The 19,770-nt window shown below is 36.2% G+C and overlaps 1 pseudogene; it reads left to right on the plus strand.

The window, feature by feature from the left end:
- Positions 1-19,770, plus strand: part of LOC135769144 (uncharacterized) — a 40,966-nt pseudogene that overhangs the window by 10,960 nt on the left and 10,236 nt on the right.

Here is a 19,770-nt window from a genome sequence, read left to right on the forward strand (position 1 = left end):
AGAGAAGGCTGTCGCGTGTGGCTGTATCTATTTCCGCTGTCATCATAGGTAACATAAAATAAAAAATGTTTCCACACACCAAACTTATACGATGCTGGCGCATCCTCCAACTGCAGGCAGACTTCTTTTTTTCTCTCCCTCTTGCCATTTCTACACGTAACATGACCGGCAGCACTCACTCTCCACACCAGTCACCTCTTCTTTCGCACTATTCGCGAAAGGGGAACACGCTATCTGAGGTCACATACAGGGCACGAGGCTACATACATTGCGCATGCCATGAACCGTTGAACCGTACGACACACACGCGCTCCGAACCGAGACAAGCGAACCGAACGGTTCGGATTTTTTTCATGAACCGTGCCACCCAATATATATATATATATATTAGACAAGCAAAGAGAAAATGTCATTCGACCAGATGAACTTATAGACCTTACTAATATAACTTTAGACAAATATCCTTCTACATCTGTCTATCTAATATATATATTTTTTGATAATGGGTCTGCCATTTGCAACAATCGCTATCCGTGTTTCGTTCGCCTGCCTCTGTGTTGTTTGCCGTAAAGTTATCCTGCTTCTCGCGATATCTGAGACTTTGCGAGACTGAAGGACGGCGGGTGGGATACAGCGAACTTGCAAGTGGGGTATTATTCCATCAGGCGGGCGAGAGATTCTTCATTCGTTCTATAATGAGTAAGGGTGTCACGATTTCGATTTTAAATCGAAATCGATCGAAATTAAGTCACAGCTTCGAACTTCGAATTAAAAAATGGGATCGTCGATGCTGCCACGCCCCCATTTCACGTCCGGTCGGCTTGCCAAGCGAGGAAAAAAAAAACTCAGAGATGCCTTTAAAAACATCTGTCCAGCGGAACGCGATCATATTTTAAACACGAGGGATGCTACAACTTCTTGAAATGCATATCATAAAGAGGATTACTATCTGACTTTGGACAGAGTGCAGCTCTCTGCACGTGCGCGATAGTGAGGGAGGCGCAAAGATGCAGCGGGTTAACTTATATTTTAAACAAAAGGATAGTTTGCCTCAGCTTGCATGAAACGCATAAAACTGAACAAATACATAAGGATTACTACTTTAGTTTATGTTCAGACTTCGGACAGATGCGAGCACGTGCACGTGAGACAGAGAGAAGCGCAGCTGCTTATTATGCTGGATTTATTTCAGATGCTATGAGTCCAAGACACGCGCATTAAGTCCATGTGCATTAAGTCCATGTTAGAGATGCGCGGATGGACTATTATTTCATCCGCAACCGCATAACAAAACTCAGCATCCGTCCACCATCCATGCGCACCACCGTTTCTGACCAGTTTTCAAAACTGCACCCGCCCGCCATCCGCTGACTGATGACAGCCGCGAGACTAGAAACCTCTTGAATATCAGCAGTGAACTCCGTCTTCGATCGGCGCACAGGGACAAAAATAAATAAATAAATAAATAGCCTAAATTAAACGTACGAATTACATAGCCTGCACTGGTGTCATCCTGATTTACCACGTTGTAAAACTTATTCCAGGCAACCCTTTCTGACATTCTATTTCCTTTGTTTTTAATTCTAATTTTTTTTAGTTTGCCACGTTCCTCCTTCGCCAGCGTTGATAAGAGCTGTGTCAAAATGCGTCCTCATTTCTCCGCGCTGTTAATGATAGAACGAATGTATCCTTAACAGCCGAGGCTATCCCAAACAATTAAAAGCTTTATTAAATAAAAGTGTGTATTTATTAGAAAACTTTTTCTTGTCACTGTTTTAGTATTATAAGTTATGTTTTGTGTTAATATTATTCTGTTTATGTTGCGTATATTTCTAGGTTGATTATTTGATATGCTGTTGAATAGATTAATCTACATCAATGTGTCATATGTTCTAAAATAAATTAATATTTTTCTGATTACATATTTATTTTAATAAGTCAGAAATGTCTCCGCTGTTTTCTGCTGACAGGCGCGGTGGGTGCTACTGGGGGCGTGTGCAGCAGGTGACGCAAATTTTGGGTCCTCAGAAGGCTAGACCGTCTCATTTCAGTTCTTTTCTTGAACTTCTGAGGCTGCCACTATGAAAGACAGAGAGGTCGCATGCTTAGAAGGACACAGCAAATAACTAGCAGTCGATCCGGCACCCGCCCGAATTTAATTAAAATATTATTTTTCGTCACGTCATCCGCTCGATCCATGTAACTGCCAACCGCGCATAGTCCATGTGCGTGCAAGAAGGAATCCTCTCTCTACAAGCTCTCGCGTTAAGTGAAGCCCACAAACCCCCATTCGAGTTGTGCAATGTGCATGTTAATGTATTATAATGATAATAATAATAAATAATGGCATATAATTTTTGTCTAAATTATATGCCATATAAAAAATATGTAAAAATCGAGAATCGGATCGAATCGTGACCTTAGAATCGAAAATATAATCGAATCGAGGATTTGGAGAATCGTGACACCCCTAATAATGAGTCATTTAACCATTTACCGACTTACGAAGATTATTTATTAACATAAAAATGCTGCCTTGTGTCCCTTTTAAACTATAGACCAGTTCAAATGATGTAAACAACGCTGGTCCAAAAACACTTCCTGTTACAGTTTGTGACAGTTATTTTTTTATTTTACATATATTATTATCTTTAAGATGTTTGTTTAACTTCAGTTAATTCAGGTTTATATGTTCTGTTGGTTTATTTTATCCCAACGTTTATTTAGTGTTAAAAAACGGAAACAGGAAGTGCTTGTGGACCAGTGTTGTTTACATCTCTTGAACTGGTCTATAGAATCTTAACACTGAATCACTGCCTTTGTACGTTAACTAGATTTTTTTCTTCTGTTTACTTCATGTTGTACAAAACTTTTGTACTTTTTTAATAAATGGTTGTGTTTTACATCATATATTTTATTTTGTAATAAATTCATTAATCAGCGTGCGTGTTGCATGAACCACATATTTGTATTTAAATATTGATTTAAGATTGGATTTTATATGAAATAAATTTATCTCAGTACAAGCACAAATAACAATGCTAAATTTAATCTTCATGGTAATGTGGATCTACCATGTGAAATCGTGAAATTGAGTATTAGCATTACTTTTTGTATAGATAACATTGAATTTTCAGTAATGAATAATTGACTACAGGCTGTTGAATTTGTCGAAAATAATGCACACACAAGGTGTTAATGCGGTCTACCAACATTACGCTTACGTTCCCTTAACGTTCTCATAATATTCTGATATTGTTCCCCTAACCTTTTTATTGTGATATTTATTTAAATTGTTTGCATTTAGGCATATCGTGTTAAAAAGTGTTTATTATTCAGAGATTATGAACTGGAGCTTGTTTATATATAAAAAAAAACATCAGCATTACCTTTGTATAGATAACATTGCCAATTGAATAAGAAAATTTTTCTTGAATTATAAGTGTTTATGAAAAAAGTAAACTTATTTCAAGAATTTTTTTCTTATTCCACAGGCAGATTTTTTAGTTTAATAGTTTTAAGCACAAATTAACTTCAAGTTTAATTTTTTTGTCTAAAAACTAGACTTATTTTCTTAGGTTATTTTGCTCATCAAGAAAAAACCATCTTAAGAATTTTTAGATATTTTTACTGAAAACAAGACAAAAACACTAAGTAGAAAAGTATTTTTTTTTTCAGTGCAAGTAAAACATTAAAACGACTGAAACAGATGGTGAATGTTTTACTGACATTAAATGTTTTAATGTCTCTTCTTTCATTTCTAGTTGACACCCATAGAGTGAAAGTGATTGAGACTCAGTGATTCAGTGAAGCTCCTCCTACAACAATCCACCAAGAAATGCTGGAGTCAAACACACAGAGAAATCACTCCAACTGAAATCTTCATGACATAATGTTGATGCTGGTGAAAGAGGAGCTTGAGAAGATGACAGATCCACAACCATGCAGAATAAAGGAAGAAGATTCTGAGGAACAAATAGGTTGGTGTCTATTTATCATTCTTTATTATTGATGGTTGAGGAATAATCATAAAAACATTGACATTGAGAAACATGAGGGGAAAATAAACTAAAATCCATGAGATGATAACTTTCTGCATCTATAATAGATTCAATAGAATTAGATTGAAGCATCAGGTAAAGAGTTTTATCCAAAGCAACCTTCAGTGGATTGAATGACTGTGATCTCCATGTAATGCTCTACTACAGTTAAACCTCATGTTGTGTTCACGTCATTATAGAGAAAATTTTCTTTTAGCCAAAAATAGTAGTTAATGTTATTTCATCAAACTGAAATTTGCTGACTTTGTTCATAAAGACTATAAAAATCTCACTTATACACATTTTACACTTTTCTACCTCATAAGACCTGAGTTTTGGTTTGTCTTTTTTCAGATTTCTTCCAGCTATTTTGGGGTTAGGAAGAACCAGTAAATATAATACCCAAATATTTTTTCTTTGAACATGAAGCAGTGTATTTGTCCATGTTTGTGTACAACAGGTTCCAGTTACACAGAATTAAGTATTATGGTGCAAACATCAAAAAAGTCTTAGGAGGTTAAATATGTTTTCCACATTGTTTCACTTGAGGTGTTTCTTATCATAAATGACCGGGCTACAGAAAATTGTTTATAATCAGGGTCTTCTAATGTCTCAGACAGAAGAGAGAAAAGGAAGAGATGCACATTGTGTCCCCCAAAAGATGTCTAAACAAGCACTGTCTGTTTTAAATGCAAAGCACCCATTAACAAGGCACATGAAATAGGCTATTGTCATTCATGTGCATACGTTCAGTAAATGCATTAGATGCATGCTTTATTTACATGAGTTCACACAAAGTTTTTGTCATTTTGGTTTAACGACTCAGATTTGATAATGACTCTGTCCCATAGTGTACAGAATAAAAGCAATTTAAAGCAAACTTCCTAGTTAAACATTAAAGTATAGACTATAGACGGTGATTTTAAGATTTTTATTTTGGGGTCTCATGTAGTAACCATGGTTTTTTGGTGTTTTGAGTACTATTAGTAAAACATAGTTTCACTATTTTTATTTTATTTATTTATTTATTTCGAATTGAGAAAAGTAAATTACAACAAAAAGTAATTTACATTAGCTCACCTCATTCGAAAAGGGATAGGTAGAAGCCCTAGGCTTATCAAAAACCTATCCCCAAACATTACAGTACCTAAAGCTCACATCAAACAATTTAAAATCAAAAACACAGCTTTTAAAATAAACACACAAAAAAAATCATCAAAAAAGAAAGAGAAAAAAAAATCAAAATCAGGCAGTAGCAGTTTTCCAACTCACCCCTCTCTTATATACTTAGCGAAAATAGATATTTTAAACCTTTTTTTAAATTGAAATATATGAACACTTTCTTTTATCTGGTTGTTCAAACTATTCCACAATATCACTCCACGGATTGAAATACACATTCTTTTAAGCTCAGTCCGAGCATAATGTTGTCTCATATCTAAAGTCCTTCTTAAGTTATAACCACATTCTATATCTGTAAACAATTTTTGTATGTTCCCTGGTAGTTGTTTATTTTTTGCTTTATAAATAATTTGAGCAGTTTTTAAATCTACTAAATCATTAAACTTTAGAGTTTGTAATTTTAAGAATAATAAATTAGTATGTTCATGGTATCCTACATTATTTACTATCCTTATAGCTCTTTTTTGTATTGTAATTAATGATTGCAATGTTGATATGTAGGTATTACCCCATACTTCCACACAATAATTTAAGTATGGCATAACAAATGAACTGTACAAAATATAAAGTGCTTTCTCATTCACTAAATTCCGTACTTTCATCATTACACCAACACTTCTTGCTACTTTTGCTCTCACATATTTAATATGGGGTTTCCAGCAGATTTTGTGATCAAGAATCACACCCAAAAATGTATTTTCATACACTCTTTTTATTTCAGTATTATTAATCATAATTTTTATTTGTTTATCAATCTTACGATTTCCAAACAACATAAATTTGGTTTTCTCTAGATTCAATGATAATTTATTTAAATCAAACCACTCTTTTACCTTATTAACTTCAGCTGTGACCATGTCCAAAAGCTGCTGCAAATTTTCCCCAGAACAAAAAATATTGGTGAGCAAACATTACAAATTTAAGGAGGTTTGTAACCCTGCATGTATCATTTATATATAATATAAATAATACTGGTCCCAAGATCGACCCCTGAGGAACTCCACAAGTGATCTCTCTAAATTCTGATCTGTAGACTCCCATTTGTACAAACTGTAATCTATTACTTATATAGCTTTTCAACCAATCCAAAGCAACCCCTCTAATACCATACATTTCCAACTTATTAACCAATACACTATGATCAACCGTATCAAAAGCTTTTTTTAAATCTATAAAAACTCCCACTGCATATTTTTTATTGTCTATAGATCTTGTAATGTCTTCAATTAACTCCATTAAAGCCATAGATGTCGATCTACTTGATCTAAATCCATACTTACTCTCAACTAACAGATTATACCTCTCTACAAAATTTTCAAATCTTTTAGCATACAATTTTTCCAAAATTTTCAAAAACTGTGAAAGTAAGGACACTACAGTAAACATGTTTTTTAACTGTAGTAAACCAAGGTTAATTTTTGTAAGGAAAGACTAAATGCCATAAAATGTTTACATGCAGTTAAGAGAATCATTTCTATCTATCTATCTATCTATCTATCTATCTATCTATCTATCTATCTATCTATCTATCTATCTATCTATCTATCTATCTATCTATCTATCTATCTATCTATCTATCTATCTATCTATCTATCTATCTATCTTAATCAAAACCGATACCAAATATTTGGATGCTTATGTTCCTCATAACTGGTTTATATTTACAGTTATACTACTGTTTTTGACACATTTACTACAACACTACTGAACTCAACAAACCCTTAATTATAATAATTATAATAATAATAATCAAAATCACTCCAGCTGATTACTATCAATATCTATAATGTTTTCAACTACTTGTAAATCGTGAGAAAATATATTCTAAACAGTGACACAGGGCAGTGCAGTCACCTGTCAATGACGTTAATATCCACGTCACCCTTTGTTACCACCTTTACTGAAGTTAAAACCACATGACAACGTGTCGTGGACAAATGCGGAAGTACCGGCATGCCCCTGTCAGGCTACTCGCTTGCTTTGGTAATCTGAACTAGGGGTGTGACGGTTATTATATAACCGTGAGACCGGCAGTTATAGTTGACCACCATCATTAGAACTCTATAACTGCCAAAACATTGTTATTAAAATATATTTTAAAACATTTATTGTCATAGATAATGTTTAAATAATGATTAAAAACAATTGTTAACAGTCTGGTCTACGTTGTTTCCAACTGTATTTGATTCTTTGTAAAACAGCATAAGTGAGATGTGCGAAGACTCATGAACATGGGTAATATATCAGGTCATTTGACCATTCGCAATGACCCGAACCCCTTAGTTACTGTCGCTATGTCCGACAAGATACGCCGCTCTCACGCCCCACCATGTTCTCATGTGGTGAAAAATACATCGCGGAGCAGAGAGGACACTGACAACGCGCTGACACACAGGACAGACCAAGTTACTTTTGATATTAAACATATTAAAGTCTCACCCTTTCAAATCATCTTTTCCTTCTAGTTAATTTATAGCATCAAATAAACATGAATGATCATAAGAAGAAATGTTGTTTTAACCGCAGAAAGGTGTCCATACATTCCGCTTTTCAAGTTCAAATTCACCCATGTTAATCTACTAACTCTCCTGCCTTCTTTAAATGGCGAAGAAGTATGATTGTTCAGATCACCTGTCGATCAAGCTCCCTGCGACAGTTCAATTGTTTCAAACGACGGGTTAGAGGGAGATGCTTCCCAAACGAAGCCCCGTCCACCCTTCACTGTCTAAAGAAGTGGGTCGTTGGGTGATAGCGGTGAAAGCACATTCACTGGTAGTTGTCTTGCTGTTAATTTTAAATAAACGTAGAGCAAGTAGCTAATCAGTGTCTGCTCGTTTGTCAGTTGTCATAACCGTCATCACCAATTCTGAAACCGGCACACCCCTAATCTGAACACTTAAAGGGATACTTCACCGATTTAGCATTCAGCTTTGTATCTGTAGAAACCCGGCAGTATTACTGAATGACCATGTTTCCCTCCCTCATTTCCCCCTGAGAGGAGAGATATCTGCATTTTGGTTCTGCAAAAAAGTCCTCCGATGATGTAATATGACGATTTTTGCATCATCGGAGGACTTTTTTGCAGAATCAAAATGCAGATATCTCTCCTCTCAGGGGGAAATGAGGGAGGGAAACATGGTCATTCAGTAATACTGCCGGGTTTCTACAGATACAAAGCTGAATGCTAAATCGGTGAAGTATCCCTTTAATTCTGTGCTGTGTTAACACAACATCGAATTGGACTAATACTGTAACATCTATGACTAACAATTTAGTTTTTAACATTACATGAAACCTTATATAATGAAATAAAACGATGTCATCAAATGCAACATTTACAAAACTTGATTACTATATCTCATCGGTTAACATGACTACTCGTTCCTATCTGATTGATGGCCATCAGTGGTTGAGTTAAAGACAACAAATCCCATCATTCCACGCTGCTTCAGAGCGTCATTAATCTACTTCAGTGTTATTGTTTTGATCTGGCGCCATCTAGCGGTGGATTATACATATTGTATCTTTAAGGACTATCCATGTGAGCACTGTTGTTTAGACTTTAGCCATTGTTTGAGACCTTTGTTAAAAGCTTTACTATTGGTTTCTAATTTTAGCCCAGTGGGTAGGAAGTTTCAAAGTTTGGCCCCCTTTACAGAGAGAACAGACTGGCAGAAAGAAGTCTTCGGATAGATGGACATTGGACATATTGGTCATTAATGTACATTGTGAAAAGTAGTGGACCAAGCACAGATCCTTGTGGCACACCCATGCTGTTTGTAAGCATACTGGACTTATTTAAAAACAAAAACCCCATTCACACAGAACTTTGGTCCCAGAAAATACCTGTAAAATTCTCAGGCAAGCGTCTGTGTGAACACAAACTCGTCCCGTAAATCTTCTGAGATCGTTGCCGGACAGAGGGCCTAATCAGATACATGGAAAACCCTCTGTGTGAACAAGAAGCCGAAACAATGCCGTAATGGGCGTGTCGTAGTGAGGATGCGCGCGTAATCACAACAAAAGTTATGTTATGGTTCAGCTCTCAAAACTAGAGATCAACATTCACGACGAGAAATGTCGCAAACTAGATTGAAGCAGTTATCAGGAAATGATAAATAAGACGCATAAACAACGCGCGTGCCATAGTGAGGACATGCGTGTCATGGCAACATGAAGTTGGTTCAACTCTTTAAAATGAGGGATTTACAAAATTCACGATGGGAAATGTCAGCAAACTGAAGCAGATATCAGGTAAGTTAGCTCGTCACTTACCATAACGAGCTGAGGCGGAGATCATTCAGCAGCATAAAAGTATATCGTGTCACATGCTCATTTGAGCTTATAATAAACAAAAATGCCAGAGCGTCATCCCAACAAGATATATCGTTCAGCTCCTCAAAACGAGGATTTTAAATGCATAAAAACAATCATGGTGAGAAATGTCTGAAAACTGTATTAAAGCAGAGATCAGGGAGCTCGTCAAATATCCACTTTGAAGCTGAGATCATTCACCAGTATAGAACGGCGCGTCATGCGCTCCTTTATAGTCTTATCATAAAACAAAATGCACGGGAGTTGTTTCTGGAGAGAGAAATAATAAATAATATGCAAACTTTAGACGCTGCGTAGAAGAGAGGGCAGGACTTTAAACAGGTCACGTGTCTTTTCAGGACCTTTCAGATGACGGAAATCATGGCAGAGTGAATGAACAAAAAAAAATCGAACGACCCCGGAAAATTACGGGATGCATTTTCAGTGTATTTTCTGTAATGTCTGCGTGAAAAGGGCTAAAGTAAAACATTGTGGTTAACAGTATCAAAGGCCTTTTTTAAATCTAAAAACACTGCCCCTACAACATGTCCTTTCTTCAGAGAAGTTTTCATCTTTTAAAGCAAATAAAACGTTGCTGATTCTGTGGAGTATTTCTGTCTGAATCCAAACTGAAGGATAAAGCATTTGGTTATACTCCAAGTGCTCCTTTAATTGCTCAGCTATAATCTTCTCTAGAATTTTTGAAACTACAGAGAGGATAGCAATAGGCCTGTAGTTACTTGCTAAAACCTTATCTCCTGATTTATAAACCGGAGTAATCATTGCAGTGTTCCAGCTTTCTGGGAATCTGTTTGTTTGGATTGATACATTGACTAAATATGTAATGGTCTCTGATAGACAACTCTGGTGTTTCTTGATAAATGTAATATTGAAGTTTTGGTTATCCTTCGCCATGGATTTACTCATGTTTACAATTCGTTTTTTAAAGGTAGGGTATCTGATTTGATTTAAAAAAATGTGTCAGCTGGTTAAAAGTCTCCTCACATCCTGATCACTATGTTAAGTTGTTTAAATGTATTTGTAGAAATGTATATCATCTGTAAAAGACGTGGTACCAAAACATTTTCAACCAATCATAGATCTGGGACCAAACGGGCGTTGACTTTTTTTCCCTCATCTGTAAGCGTAATTTAATTGCCACTGCGCAGCCTTTTCACGCAGACACCATACATCATCGGCGAGTCCACGTGCGCTCACCTCCCATCTGTAAACCAAGGGAGAATGGGAAACTTTCCTGCTGAATTGACAATTTGCACAGAAGCCACAAAACGAAAGAAATCTTTTAAAACAACAACAGCAAAAACTGCCTGTATCAGCAAAGAGCAAATACCCAAATTAACATTGGTAACTTTACTGCTTTACCACGAGATGCAAACAGCTGCAGAAGGCAAAGGGTCTGAAAGGGTCGTTGCACTGTTTATTTTGGTAAGGTAGGTATGCGGTATGTTTGTATTTAGATGGATTCAGATATTCTACTTTGATGAAACAGTAGGTACGTTTACATGCAACCAAACAATCCGTTTTTAATCGTATTGATGGCTCAATCATATTGAAAAGCCTTCATGTAAACATCTTCATCAATACGATTGAGGACAATCAGATGTAAATTTGGATAGTATTGAAGGGGGTGGGGTACTCCGATCTGTGATTCGATCAGCAGGAGAAAAGTATGCATGTAAACACATGAATTGTAGTATTTTCTAAATCTGATGCAAAAATACCTTGTGCACATGCGCAGAACATTTGTGCTCCAAGTGTAGTACTTACCTCTTCTAGACTTTTAGCTGCAACACCCGTTCAGAATCCTCAATGGTAATATTAAAGGGTGCACCATCAAGCTGTAAAGTCTTCTAACCGAAGGTCTTCGTGACCTTCATTCTAGGACAATGAAGCAGCGCAGCTCTCATTATTCCTTACGTGTCAGCCTTAAACCGGGTGTTCATTTCTATGATGTGGGGTGTAGGAGGGGCAATGAGGCTGTTTGAAATAAGCTATTTATTGCACTATTATTTACAAAATTAACTTATTCCTTATTATAATAGCAAACAAGAGTTAAAAAAATATATTTATTTTATAGGTCAAGTATAGTGATAATTGCAACATAATTTTCTCATTAGGATAACTAATAGGCTTTACTGAATAGGCAGGTGGGTGGGCCTAGCTGACAGGCCCACCCATAGCTAGACGACTGCATTGCCCTCTTTAATAATTTTGTAAAAATAATTTTTCCTTGGCTTTCCGTAGCTCAGACATGGCTTTATTCCTTAGGCTAGCGTAAATAAGATAGTCAGTGTTGGCTTTAGTCATTAAAGACCTTTTTAAGAGCAAGAACTCGCTCCTTGAAAAGTCATAGAAGAGACTTTTTCCTAGGTTTACTTTATATATCAGTCGATCTCTATTATGCACCTTGTTCCAGCAAACGATGTAATCATTATGTAAAATTTGCAACATTTTAATATTTTCTTTTTTGTTTTAGAAGTGTTGCTAAAGCCCCCTAAAAATAGCCAAACAATGTGATCCATAGTGATCAACATTGCAAATGTTTGTCATATTTTATACAGTATTGCCAAAATTATTCATAGCTTTTTTACTCAAATATTGAGGTGCTTAAGCTCAGATTAATTAGGCCTGTGATTAATTCATTAAAAAAAGAAAAACAAAACAAAACCAGACCTAACTGAAAGAAAACAAGTTGACAAAAAAATAGAATCCAATGTTTGGTGATATTGGAAATACCAGAAGTGTTATAGGGATTTACAAGAGCAGAAATTGACAATAGAAATGACATAATGTACTTCACAATAAAAATAACATGAATACATGACATCTCAAATGTGTTTTGTCATTCTGGTTTATCAATATGAACTATTTACTGTCTTCATTTTAGATATGATGAAAGTGAAAGAGGAGAGTCAAGCTGAAGTGGATGAGAAACATCAGATTGTAAAAATAAACCATAATGTTTCACAGAAAGAAACTCTGAAGACAGAAGACATAAAGTGTGAAAATAGTTTCAGTGAAGATGAACGCCCTGAAGATCACAAGAGGACTCACAGTGAAGAGAAACCTTTTACATGTCACCTGTGTGGAATGAGTTTCACCCTTAAATCGAGCCTTAGCCGGCACATGAAAGCTCACAGGGGGGAAAAGCCACACGCCTGCCAGCATTGTGACAAGAGTTTCCCAGATAGAACTCAACTTAACAGACATTTGAGAATTCACACTGGAGAGAAACCTCACGCATGTCTTCGGTGTGAAAAGAGTTTCACAGAAAAACGTAGACTTGAGACTCACATGAGAAGTCACACTGGAGAGAAACCTTACATATGCTCTCAGTGTGAAAAGAGTTTCATAGAAAAACGTGGACTTGAGGCTCACATGAGAACTCACACTGGAGAGAAACCTTACATATGCTATCAGTGTGGAAAGAGTTTTAGAAGAAAAGCTCACCTTAAAGAACACATGAGGACTCACAGTGAGAAGAAACCTTTCACATGTCATCAGTGTGGAAAGAGTTTTAACCGTAAATCGAGCCTTAGCCGGCACATGACAGCTCACGGGGGAAAAGCCACACGCCTTGCCAGCATTGTGAAAAGAGTTTCCGAGATAGAAGTCTACTTAACAGACATTTGAGAATTCACACTGGAGAGAAACCATTCACTTGTCATCACTGTGGAAAGAGTTTCATAAGAAATCATTACCTTAATGAACATCTAAGAATTCACAATGTCTGTATTTGTGGTCTGGTGGACTTGTGAAACGTCATCAGTCCAAGTACTGTTCCAATTCTAAGTTCACATCAATTCAAGTTCACATAACATCTCAGGATGTGTTCTTGATCTGCTCATTTAATTGAGGATCCATCAGGAGGTGACTTGTGTGGACTTACGACAGACAAGTTTCCCAGAATGCATTTTGTGTCAACGGTACCCAGGTGAAAAAGTAGTACACTTCCATGGTGTACTTAAAGTGCTTTATTTTCGCACACCAATTTTGTACTTAATATACTAAAAATTAATCTTTAGTACGTCTTAAGATGTTCTTAAGGTCATCTTAGTGTACTTCACTGTGCTATTTTGAGACACCATAAATATGTACTAAAATGCACTTTTAACATACTGGGCCCTATTTTAACGATCTGAAACGTAAGTGTGAAGCGCAAAAGGCAAGTGATTTTGTGGGCGAATCTTGGGCGCTGTTGCTATTTTCCTGGCGGGAGAAATGACTCTTGCGCCAGGCGCAAATCAATAAGGGGTTGGTCTGAAGTAGGTTCATTATTCATAGGTGTGGTTTGGGCGTAACCTCAAATAAACCAATCAGAACGCTATCCAACATTCCCTTTAAACGCAAGGGCGCAAGTTCCATGGCGGGTTGCTATTATTATGACGGATTCACCAGGCGCACACCAGGAGCGGTTCACAGCCGAGGAGATCGACGTTCTTGTAAGAGCAGTCAAAGACAGAGAAGTCAAACAGCGTCGATCAAACAGGCGTGGGAGGAAATAGCCACAATTGTCTCATCAGCTGGCATCCCCAGGACGTTGTGCCAAGCGCTACAATGATGTCAGGAGACGGGGGAATCCCAAGCTTGTCAGCATAAATCGGGCACGTCGTGTAACGGGAGGTGGATCCCTTTACACAGAACCTGACGCCAGCAGAGGACATCACTGCGTCCACCTTCACCGCTGAAAGTGTTGAAGGCGGTTTGGGGGCTTTGAGATCGGACCCAAGAAACGCAAGCAGTCCAACCCCAAAGTACACTTACAAATTCAGTTCACATACATTAAGGTTTCTTATGAAAACATTTTAATTATTATTTACATAAAATAAACGTAATACAGCCACACAACAAACTTATGAAAATATTTTAATCGTTATTTGCATGAGAATTTTTTAACGCCGCCACACAATAAATAAAAACTATCACCACAATGCTCACCACAATGATTTCCCTATCTCATGTGTTAATATTTTTTATTGTAACAATTTATGATTTGCAAAAATAACTGTTGCATCTAAGCAAAGTATGTGCGTGTTGTGCACGCTATACATTATGGTCAAGCATGCGCCCTTAAAATAGCATAATGAACATCGCGCCACTGACTTTAGACTAGTTTTTTTTGGTCAGTGGCGCAATTGTTTTTTGAAACTGGAAAATAGCATCAGGGATGGTTTGCGCCGGAACACGCCTCCTTTTTTTGTGCTGAACCGCCTAAGTTCATTCCCTAGTTTGCCGACATGCGTTTGTGGAGGGAAAAACCCGCTGTGCGCAGGTGCAAAATACGAATGATACATGCGTCACTGACAAAGTCAATTGCGCTGGGTGCAAGATAGGGCCAACTACCTCTGTATTAAAAATGTATTTAGTTAACACTTGTATTACACTTGAACTCAACTTTCATTTAAAGATGGGTTCAAGTTTACTAAAGTGGTACCTAAATACATTTTTTAAATACATTTTTGGCACATTTTAGTTTATATTTATGGTGTCTCAAAATAGCACAGTGAAGTACACTTAGATGATCTTAAGAACATCTTAAGACGTACTAAAGATTAATTTTTAGTATATTGAGTACAAAAATAATGTGCGAAAATTAAGCACTTTTAGTACACTATGGAAGTGTACTACTTTTTCACCTGGGTAATGAAGCTTAAAACCGGCCCAATATTTGAAATATTACTCTTTCTGTGTCATAGAATGTAGCCGTTTAGTCAAGAATATAGATAAAAACATTTAAATCTCTAGTTAGTTTCATCTGACAATTTTTCATATGCGAGTTCAAGTTGATCAGCGAGCAGTCAGTGTCGTGTACACCGCCAAGGGCAGATTCATCTCTGCAAGTCCTTCTGAAATGTGCCGCTGTCTCAGTGCATCTGCTCTGCCCTTCAGTGTCTGATGGTCAAACATGAAATATTCTCTTTGGATATATCTGACTGCCATTTTTTTGTCTCATCAATTTATTTCTCTTTATTATTCATATGAAGTCTGTTATTTGTTATTATAGTTTTAACTGATGTTAATGTTAAGTTTCATAACTTAAATCGCATATTTTCTATTGAATCTTAACACTGAATCACTGCCTTTGTACTTTAACTAGATTTTTTTACTTGTATTAACTTCATGTTGTACAAAAGTTTATTATAATAAATGGTTGTGTTTTATATCATATTTCATTTTGTATTAATACATTAATCAGCGTGCGTGTTGCCTGATCCACATATTCATATTTTCTAAATGAAAACAAGCAAGGTTTTCTGCTGTTTGCTATATAATGTCACGAACCCGTCCCGTCTAGGATTGGAAAGGTCCGATGAGAAGATATTAAAAGCTAAATTTCTGTTTCCTCCTCCCTCTCCTGTCCCATTTCACCACAAACACAATACTTTTAAGAGTTTTATTTACTCTTTGTGGTCAGAAGCATCTTTTCGGAAAGCGATAAAGCCAAAACAATAATAATTAATTTTAGATTATTAACATAAGGAAATAAATAAAAAATACAAAGGAAAAACACTCTCCTTCCCTCACTCCCTAACTAAGAATAACCGGGAGAAAAAGAATAATACAAACTAAAATGGCCATCCCAGACCTCCAGCTCTGAAAGTAATTAATTTAGCAAAGGAAACAACTGAGTGAAATAACACATACCCACCCTGATAGCACACATACATCTCGAAGACGTCTAATTGATGTCTGCGTTTACATCTGCAAGACGTATTATTTAGATTGTTTGCTCATCTGCAATACGTCTCCGAGACGTTTCCTAAAAGATGTCATATAGACATATTGAAGACGTATGCAGGAAGTTTTTGATTTAGAATGTATGTAAAGCAGCTCTTTCTAAGACCTTTTTTTAGATGTTTTACACACCAGATGTATTCCAGATCTTTACCAGACATCTTACAGACGTACCTGTGCTATCTGGGTACAATTAATAAAAATTAGATAGAACAGATAGAAGAGAGCCTTTAGGGATCTGATTTTACAACAAGAGACGATCATGGCTTCTACAATTATAAGTCAACACATAAGTTACAATAGACAACCCTCTGAGCTCCCCCGTTGTGTTCCTCTGGGAGTGTGGTGCCCTTTTGGTCAGGATTTGGCACCATCCTTAAAGACTGTAACAAACATAGATTTGGATCTGTAATTAATGGCTGAGAAAACAAATGAATCATTTCACCACTATAACATAAGTGTCAATCTTAGCAATCTTAACATGAGGGTCAGCATTAGAAACATCATTATCTGTCAAAAATAAACTAAACAAGTAAAACATTGAAACAGATGGTGAATGTTTTACTCACATTAAATGTTTTAATGTCTCTTCTTTCATTTCTAGTTCACACCTATAGAGTGAAAGTGATTGAGATCTTCAGTGAAGCTCCTCCTACAACAATCCACCAATAAATGCTGGAGTCAAACACAGAGAGAAATCACTCCATGTGTGACAACTGAAATCTTCATGACATAATGTTGATGCTGGTGAAAGAGGAGCTTGAGAAGATGACAGATACACAACCATGCAGAATAAAGGATGAAGATACTGAGGAACAAATAGGTTGGTGTTTATTTTTCAATCTTTATTATTGATGGTTGAGGAATAATCATAAAAACATTGAGAAACATGAGGGAAAAATAAACTTAAATCCATGAGATGATAACTTTCTGCTTCTATAATAGATTCAGTAGAATTAGATTGAAACATCAGGTAAAGAGTTTTATCCAAAGCAACCTTCAGTGGATTGAATGACTGTGATCTCCGTGTTATGCTCTACTACAGTTAAACCTCATGTTGTGTTCCAGTCGTTGGGGAGAATTTTCTTTTTCCTAATATATTAGTTAATGTTATTGCATCGAGCTGAAATATTATTAACTTGGGAAATAAAAACTTTGTAAACCAAGTCATTTATTTATAAAGACTATAACAATCTTTCTCTCTCTCTCTTTCTCTCTCTCTCTCTCTCTCTCTCTCTCTCAAAAGATGTCCAAACAAGCACTGTCTGTTTTAAATGCAAAGCGCCCATTAACAAGGCACATAAAATAGACTATTGTCATTCATGTGCATACATTCAGTAAATGCATTAGATGCATGAATCATTTACATGAGTTCACACAAAGTTTTTTATTTTGGTTTGTTCTTAAATGGGTAAATTGAATGACTTATATTTGACCGGGAATGGCATGAGTCTTAGTTTGCTCTCTGTTTTAGAAAAAAATCATTTCAAAATAATTTTCTGTGTTTTGTGATCTTCCACCTTTACTTTCAACGACCAGTCATTTTTGACCAGGAACACCACAATTGTGACTCTGTGCCATATTGTTTAGAATAAAAGCAATTTAAAAGAAACTTCTCAATTCAACTTTAAAGTAGACTAGTGTGATCAACACTGTAAAGGGTTGCAAAGGGGTGGAAAGGTTCTAAAAATGTTTCAGAAACTTTTTATTGGAATCTAATCTGGGGAACTTTGGAAATATATCAAACTGGAAACTTAATGGGAATTTTTTGGACATTCAGGGATATTTATATAAACTACATCATATACAAACACATATATAGGTGGTTTCCCGGACAGGGAGATAAGACTAGTCCTAGACTAAAATTTTTTTAAAAGCTGTCCAAACTGAAAATAACTTGCAACAACATATCTTAAAATACATCAGTACGCTTTGTTTTTCCTCAAATTGCACACAAGTAATGTTTTTAGTAAGGCATGTTTGTTAAAACTAGTAATATAAACTAAGCCCTAGTCCTGGTTTAAGCTAATCCCTGTCCCGGAAACCGCCCCATAAACATAATAAACATTATTATAGTTATTATACTAGTGCTAGTTTACACTTAGATATCTGATATTCTGGCTAGCTAGCTACTGTATAAACACATTTTGGTGTTTGCTATACATAGATCAAATATATTTATCCAAGTTTTATCATCAAAACTTACCTGACTTGATGTAGTCCAAATTTATGTTCAGGTGGAGTGTTTTTGTGTGTGTGAGGTGACTGAGGAATATGCAGGGTAGTTATTACATTAAATCTTGTTGTTTTAAACAATGATGCTCCAAGAGTTTTTTAAGTACATTTAAGTTCCCTGTTATAGGAATCTCTGCAAATTTTTCAAATTCCCAGTTTATTCCCATTAATTCTCATATACAGGTGCTAGTTATATAATCTCTATGAAATCTCTATGAAGTTGGTCAGCAGCAGGAAGCATGAAGTGCTCTAAAACTTCCTGGTATACACATTAAAAACACTGGACCTCAAGCAACGTGGATTGTGTGCCTCTCCTCTCTTTCTCCAGACTCTAGGACCCTGATTTCCAAAGACAATGCAAAATTTACTTTCATCAGAGAACATAACTTTGGACCACTAAGCAGCATTTTTGTCTTTAGCCCAAAAGTCTGTTGTTCAAGAGTGGCTTGACATAAGGAATGCGACAGCTGAAACCCAGGTCTTGCATACGTCTATGCGTAGTGGTTCTTGAAGCACTGACTGCAGCTGCAGTCCACTATTTTTTTCCTACCACATCTTTTCCTTCCCTTCGCCTGTGTCTATTAACTTGCTTGGACACAGAGCTCTGTGAACAGCCAGCCTCTTTTGCAATGACCTTTGGTGTCTTGCCCTTCTTGTGCAAGGTGTCAGTGGTCGTCTTTTGGACAACTGTCAAGTCAACATTTAAAAGCCTTTGCAGGTATTTTGAGTTAATTATCTGATTGGAGTGTGGCAGCAGGTGTCGTCAAAATTCACAATATTGTAATATTCTGAAATACTGGTTTGGGATTTTTTCTTAGTTGTCAGTTATAATCATCAAAATTAAAAGAAATAAACATTTGAAATATATCAGTCACTTTTTGATGATATTATAATTATATGACCAGCACCTGTATTCCTGTTAATTCCCATGGAAAGATTCTAGCTTTGAAAGTTCCTGGAATTTTGCAACACTATTCACATATAATGCTATTTTCTCTAAAATATTGAGGTGCATAAACTAAGATTAATTAGGCCTATGATTGATTACTTCAAAAAAGAAAAAGAAAACAAAACCAGTCCTAACTGAAAGAAAACAAGTTGACCAAAAGATAGAATCCAATTTTTGGTGATATTGGAAACACCAGAAGTGTTAAAGGGTTTTGAACACAGCACAAGAGTTAAACTACAAAAGCAGAAATCGACAATAGAAATGACACAATGTACTTCACATTAAAAATACCAT

The sequence above is a fragment of the Paramisgurnus dabryanus genome, chromosome 3 (genome assembly GCF_030506205.2).
Source record: "Paramisgurnus dabryanus chromosome 3, PD_genome_1.1, whole genome shotgun sequence".
NCBI classification, from domain to species: domain Eukaryota; kingdom Metazoa; phylum Chordata; class Actinopteri; order Cypriniformes; family Cobitidae; genus Paramisgurnus; species Paramisgurnus dabryanus.